Source organism: Pseudophryne corroboree, chromosome 4, assembly GCF_028390025.1.
Source record: "Pseudophryne corroboree isolate aPseCor3 chromosome 4, aPseCor3.hap2, whole genome shotgun sequence".
NCBI lineage: Eukaryota > Metazoa > Chordata > Amphibia > Anura > Myobatrachidae > Pseudophryne > Pseudophryne corroboree.
The window spans coordinates 2,892,135-2,898,296 of NC_086447.1; positions in this window are offsets into that span (position 1 = coordinate 2,892,135).

The following is a 6,162-nucleotide window of genomic DNA, read 5'->3' on the forward strand; positions in this document are numbered from 1 at the left end:
CCCCTTCCCAGCCGCCGCACACTCACATCTACACCCCCCCCAGTGCTGTGTGTGTAACCCCTTCCCAGCCGCCGCACACTCACACCTACACCCCCCCCAGTGCTGTGTGTGTAACCCCTTCCCTGCCTCCGCACACTCACATCTATACCCCCCCCAGTGCTGTGTGTGTAACCCCTTCCCAGCCTCCGCACACTCACATCTATACCCCCCCCCCAGTGCTGTGTGTGTAACCCCTTCCCAGCCGCCGCACACTCACATCTATACCCCCCCCCCTAGTGCTGTGTGTGTAACCCCTTCCCAGCCGCCGCACACTCACATCTACACCCCCCCAGTGCTGTGTGTGTAACCCCTTCCCAGCCGCCGCACACTCACATCTACACCCCCCCAGTGCTGTGTGTGTAACCCCTTCCCAGCCGCCTCACATCTACACCCCCCCAGTGCTATGTGTGTAACCCCTTCCCAGCCGCCGCACACTCACATCTACACCCCCCCAGTGCTATGTGTGTAACCCCTTCCCAGCCGCCTCACATCTACACCCCCCCAGTGCTGTGTGTGTAACCCCTTCCCAGCCTCCGCACACTCACATCTACACCCCCCCAGTGCTGTGTGTGTAACCCCTTCCCAGCCGCCGCACACTCACATCTATACCCCCCCCCCCAGTGCTGTGTGTGTAACCCCTTCCCAGCCTCCGCACACTCACATCTATACCCCCCAGTGCTGTGTGTGTAACCCCTTCCCAGCCGCCGCACACTCACATCTATACCCCCCCCCCAGTGCTGTGTGTGTAACCCCCTCCCAGCTGCCGCACACTCACATCTACACCCCCCCCAGTTGGGGGGGGGGGGAGGTGTGTGTGTGTGTGTGTGTGTGTGTGTGTGTGTGTCATGCTTGCCTACCTGACCCTCTCCATGAGGGAGAAAATGCTCTGTTCCTGGACTTTCCTGGTAATGTATGATTGCCATCACGTGTGGTGAAACACCTTTCTTATCAATTACCCAGCTCATGGAGAGGGGCAGGTAGGCAAGTGTGTGTGTGTGTGTGTGTGTGTGTGTGTGTGTAACATCACCTTACACACCTGCTGCACAGCAGGGACTACACACAGTCACATCTATATCCCCAATGCTGTGTGTATTTGTATGTGTGTGTGACATCACCTTACACACCTGTCGCACAGCGGGGACTAAAAACAATTTGTGTTCCCTAATGCACACCAAGTGAAAAATATTACTACATAATAGTCAGATAATACGGAGATCTTAGTTGCGTATATCTGCAGATATAGGGTTAAACCCCCAGGCCGATCGACAAGGCTTCTCCGTCACTGGGGGTCCCTAATACTAGGTATGGGTCCGGGGTGCAGGACCCCATCACGTCGGCACAGGTCGGCTACCCCAGGTCAGCACACAGGTGAGAATTAATAAGGGTTAATAAGAAGCACAGAAGTGCTATGTAAGTGGTGTGATTAAAATACAAAAATATATACAAAGTGATAGGGAAAATCATAAGTGTTAATAAAGTGTTAGGGTGACTATACAGGACAGTGCTACATAGAGCTCCTCTGGGAGACCATCATGCCCCTGGCCCTGCCTGGTGTAAAGCATTGAGCCTCAAAGTGTCAGGGAGCTGCCATGGCTGTGTGACACCTGACAGGACCATGGTACTGAGGTCCCTATAGTAGTCTCTGATGTCCTCTTCTCACCATTCTCCTCTCTCCGCTCGGTCAGGGGCGTATTGCCAGAGTGCAGGTTCCATTTCTTACCCTCTTCCAGGTTCTCCTCCTTGAAATGGAAGATGATTCATCTGGAATCTTCCTAAACGTTCCTTTTCGAGTACTCTTGGTCTCCTCCAGATCACCTCTCTCATCCCAGCTTCACTATTCCCCTATAAGTCACACGTCTGTTGACTACCATTAGCCTAAAAGAAACAGATCCAGACCTCATGGCGGCCACAACATCCCACAATGATGCTTCAGGTACCATTCCCCTGAGTAGGTCCATCTTACCAGTGCTGCTGGGGCTGTCCTCTAGGGGACAATCTCCCACCATCACTACTGCACTGGTTGTTGGGAGCTTGTGGCTGTAGGCTCTGGAAAAGCTCTGATCCCCATCCTTACCTTGGTATGTAAATACACATATAAGCCTAATGGACTCACCTGCTCATTCTGCTGCAAATTCCTGAACAGAATCCCATAATAATAATGGTGACCCGTGCAGACCTACACACACCCCCAACAGACCGATAGGAGGGACAATCATACTGCTGTCTGTGGGACTGAGGAAGAGAAGACTCCTGCAGCACTCTGGGTGTTTCTTACCATTGCGCTGTCTGTCCTGGCTGGCGCTGAGGTCCACTCCCGCAGGTTCTGCACTTCCCTCCCCGCAGTATATTGGTGTCTCTAGGTGCCACACCCTGTGGCATGCTGCTTCCCTGGCACAATGTTCTGCATGACAAGATGTTCCCTTCTGTGCACCTCTGCAGCATGCTGGCGCTTCAGTTCCATACATGGGTTCCCTCCAAGTGCAGCCATGTTGGACTCTGTCACCTGACTACCCTCAGCCTCTCAGTGTGCTGCATCCAGTCAGCTGATCGCAACAACCAGTCTGGTTACTTTCAAACTCCAGTCCAGTTACCAAGCTGGTTCAAGTTCCATTAGTCTCCGAGTACAGTCTGGTTGCCAAGCTGGTTCCAGTTCCAGTAGTGTCTGACTCCAGTCCGGTTGCCAAGCCTGTTACAGTACCAGTAGTGTCTGACTCCAGTCCGGTTCTTAAGCCTGTTACAGTACCAGTAGTGTCTGACTCCAGTCCGGTTGTCAAGCCTGTTACAGTATCAGTAGTGTCTGACTCCAGTCCAGTTGTCAAGCCTGTTACAGTACCAGTAGTGTCCGACTCCAGTCCGGTTGTCAAGCCTGTTACAGTACCAGTAGTGTCTGACTCCAGTCCGGTTCCTAAGCCTGTTCCAGTTCCAGTAGTGTCTGACTCCAGTCTGGTTTCCAAGCCTGTTCCAGTTCCAGTCGTGTCTGACTCCAGTCCGGTTTCCAAGCCTGTTACAGTACCAGTAGTGTCTGACTCCAGTCTGGTTGCCAAGCCTGTTCCAGTTCCAGTAGTGTCTGACTCCAGTCCGGTTGCCAAGCCTGTTACAGTACTAGTAGTGTCTGACTCCAGTCCGGTTGCCAAGCCTGTTACAGTACTAGTAGTGTCTGACTCCAGTCCGGTTGCCAAGCCTGTTCAAGTTCCAGTAGTGTCCGACTCCAGTCCGGTTGCCAAGCCTGTTCCAGTTCCAGTAGTGTCCGACTCCAGTCCGGTTGCCAAGCCTGTTCCAGTTCCAGTAGTGTCCGACTCCAGTCCGGTTGCCAAGCCTGTTCCAGTTCCAGTAGTGTCTGACTCCAGTCCGGTTGCCAAGCCTGTTACAGTACTAGTAGTGTCTGACTCCAGTCCGGTTGCCAAGCCTGTTACAGTACTAGTAGTCACTGACCCCATTCTGGTTTCTAATAGGATCCTGGTCCTCCTGTTCTGCAAGCAGTTCCAGTATAATAAAGTCTTCAGCTAATATCTAGCAGATCATGCCTTCAGGCTAGCCTCTGCTAGGACACCAACGTAATATTTATATTCTGTAAAGTCCACAGCACGGTACATTTCCCTGCTTCATAGCTTCATGAGCAGAAGTTGGATCAAGCCTCCTAGCTTTCTCCATACCACTCTGTACCTGCTCCAGCCAGATCCAGTCCTCAGGTGTGACATAAATATCACATAAACTGGTCTTTAATACTCCTTACATTACTGGTGAGTAAGGATACAGGCTCCATTAGCTTGGAGAGAAGAGGTCCGGCCATACACTCAGATGCTACTCTTGGCAGAGCATCACCTCATAGCCTCAGGTCAGTGAATAACATCCCAATACAAGCGGGTAACCCCACAGAATAGCCTATGGCTACAGGGGTGTGTTCAGCTTCCCTCTGTCTCGGAGCATCTCAGGTGACCCAGAAAACACAATGCCCTGGCTGACATGATTACATTCAGTTGCTATACACACGGACACAATTATCCACACAATCACACAGGTGAATTGGCCACACACCAGAACCATATCATTCTTACCAGCCAATGAGTTTGCTGGATGGAATGAGAATCGGGCAGTATGTGGGAGCAAATGATAATCAATCCTTTGCTCCAACACACAGAGAATGGTCATTACAACTAGTTGGGACAATCACACATGCCTGCTTCTTCCCAACTAAACATTCTAGTGTAGGGGGAAATGAACGATAAGCCGGCGGGCACTGGCCGCTACTGCCCGTCTACTTTCTAACAATTACCCTCTAAGACAGCTCTTTGGAGAGCCAGTACCACTGCTGCTGCCTCTACATCCACCAGAGGGCGCGTCAGTGGTGTGGGCTCCCAGACCCCTAGACTGGAGCGGCGATGGCAGGGGGAGACATGCTGACGAGGTGCTGAGGACTATGTACTGGCAGTACAGCCAACACTGTGCACCTCCAACCACCCCAGTAAAGGTGGTAATGCCCCTCTGACCAGTCTCCTCCTCATGCACAAGCCCCCCCCCATCAGTGTTAATTTTGTCAAGAATTTTCAAGTTAGTTTTAGACACTTTCTTAAAATTTGACTGAGTCACATTTTAGTCTTTTTTTTCTTTTCGTCTTAGTGAAGATTTTAGTCAGTGTCTCTCAGATAACATTTTAGTCTCATTTTAGTCATAACTTTGCATTTTAATGAAGAACATTTCTCTATTATTCCCTTGAGTACCTTGTATACCTGTCACTATGTGTTTAGTAATCTAGGTAACACGTGCAGCACAATAATATTTCATTCACAGCAGGTCTTTTATTTTCTGCAAATATCAATCCAAGAATACAATTGTTCTTTAATGAAAGTACTAGTAGTAATTCACTAAGGTCACACAACAAGATGTAAGAAGTAATGTACATACATACACATACTGATAGAACATACTGTTTTAGGAGTGGGAAGGGCGGGCGGGCGTAGGACCGTGCTTCGGGCTGTAAAAGCCCATTGAAAATACACTGAAAGCGGAACCATTAGAGGTGCCGCTGTGACAGAGGGACGTGCATTCAACACATGAAACCACGTCCCTGTCAGTGTGGCCAGAGTGACTGGACAGCGGATCCGTCACTGGATCCGCTGTCATCCCAGTGTGGGCGTGGCAGAGGTGCGGGCATTGGTGGTGGCAGAGGTGTGGGCATTGGTGGTGGCAGAGGTGTGGGCATTGGTGGTGGCAGAGGTGTGGGCATCGGTGGCGGCAGAGGTGATTGTATTAGCAGCAGGCAGGGATCTGAGATCCCTGCCTACCATTCTGCAGAGCGGTACCAGTTTCAAAAATGGCACCTCTGCATCATTTTTTAAATTCAAGATGGCCGCCGTGAGCCAATCACGGCTCGCCACATCATTGCCCGCGCCCCCCTCAGGCTGACTTATATAAGTCAGCGCGAGGGAGCGGCGTCAGTCCGACGGCGGAGGAGGAGCGGTGAAGACAGTGCCGTAACTAGGCATTTTAGCGCTGTGTGCAAGAAACGACAGTGGCGCCCCCCCCCCCCCATGTAAGATAGGGGCAGAGCGCACCGTAGGTGTGCCAAATTTTTTAGGGGTGTGGCTTTCACGGGGAAGGGGCGGGGCCACAAAATAATTGCAATTCATACTACGGTGCACAGTAGTCTACATTATTCAAATTACGCTGCACAGTAGCGCCACTACACCAGGTAGAGCCCCTTTTATACATTACAGCAGACAGCGTCCCCCTTTTTACACATTGCGGCAGCCAGTCCCCCTTTTTACACATTGCGGCAGATAGACCCTTTTTACACATTGCGGCAGCCAGTCCCCCTTTTTACACATTACAGCAGCCAGTCTCCCTTTTAACGCATTGCGGCAGCCGGTCCTTCTTTTTACACATTGCGGCAGACAGCGTCCCTTTTTTACAATTACAGCAGACAGCGTCCCCGTTTTTACACATTACGGCAGACGGTGTCCCCCTTTATACACATTGCGGCAGCCAGTCCCCCTTTTTACACATTACGGCAGCCAGTCCCCATTTTTTACACATTGCGGCAGCCAGTCCCATTTTACACATTGCGGCAGCCAGGACCCCATTTTACACATTGCGGCAGCCAGTCCCCATTTTTTGCACATTGCG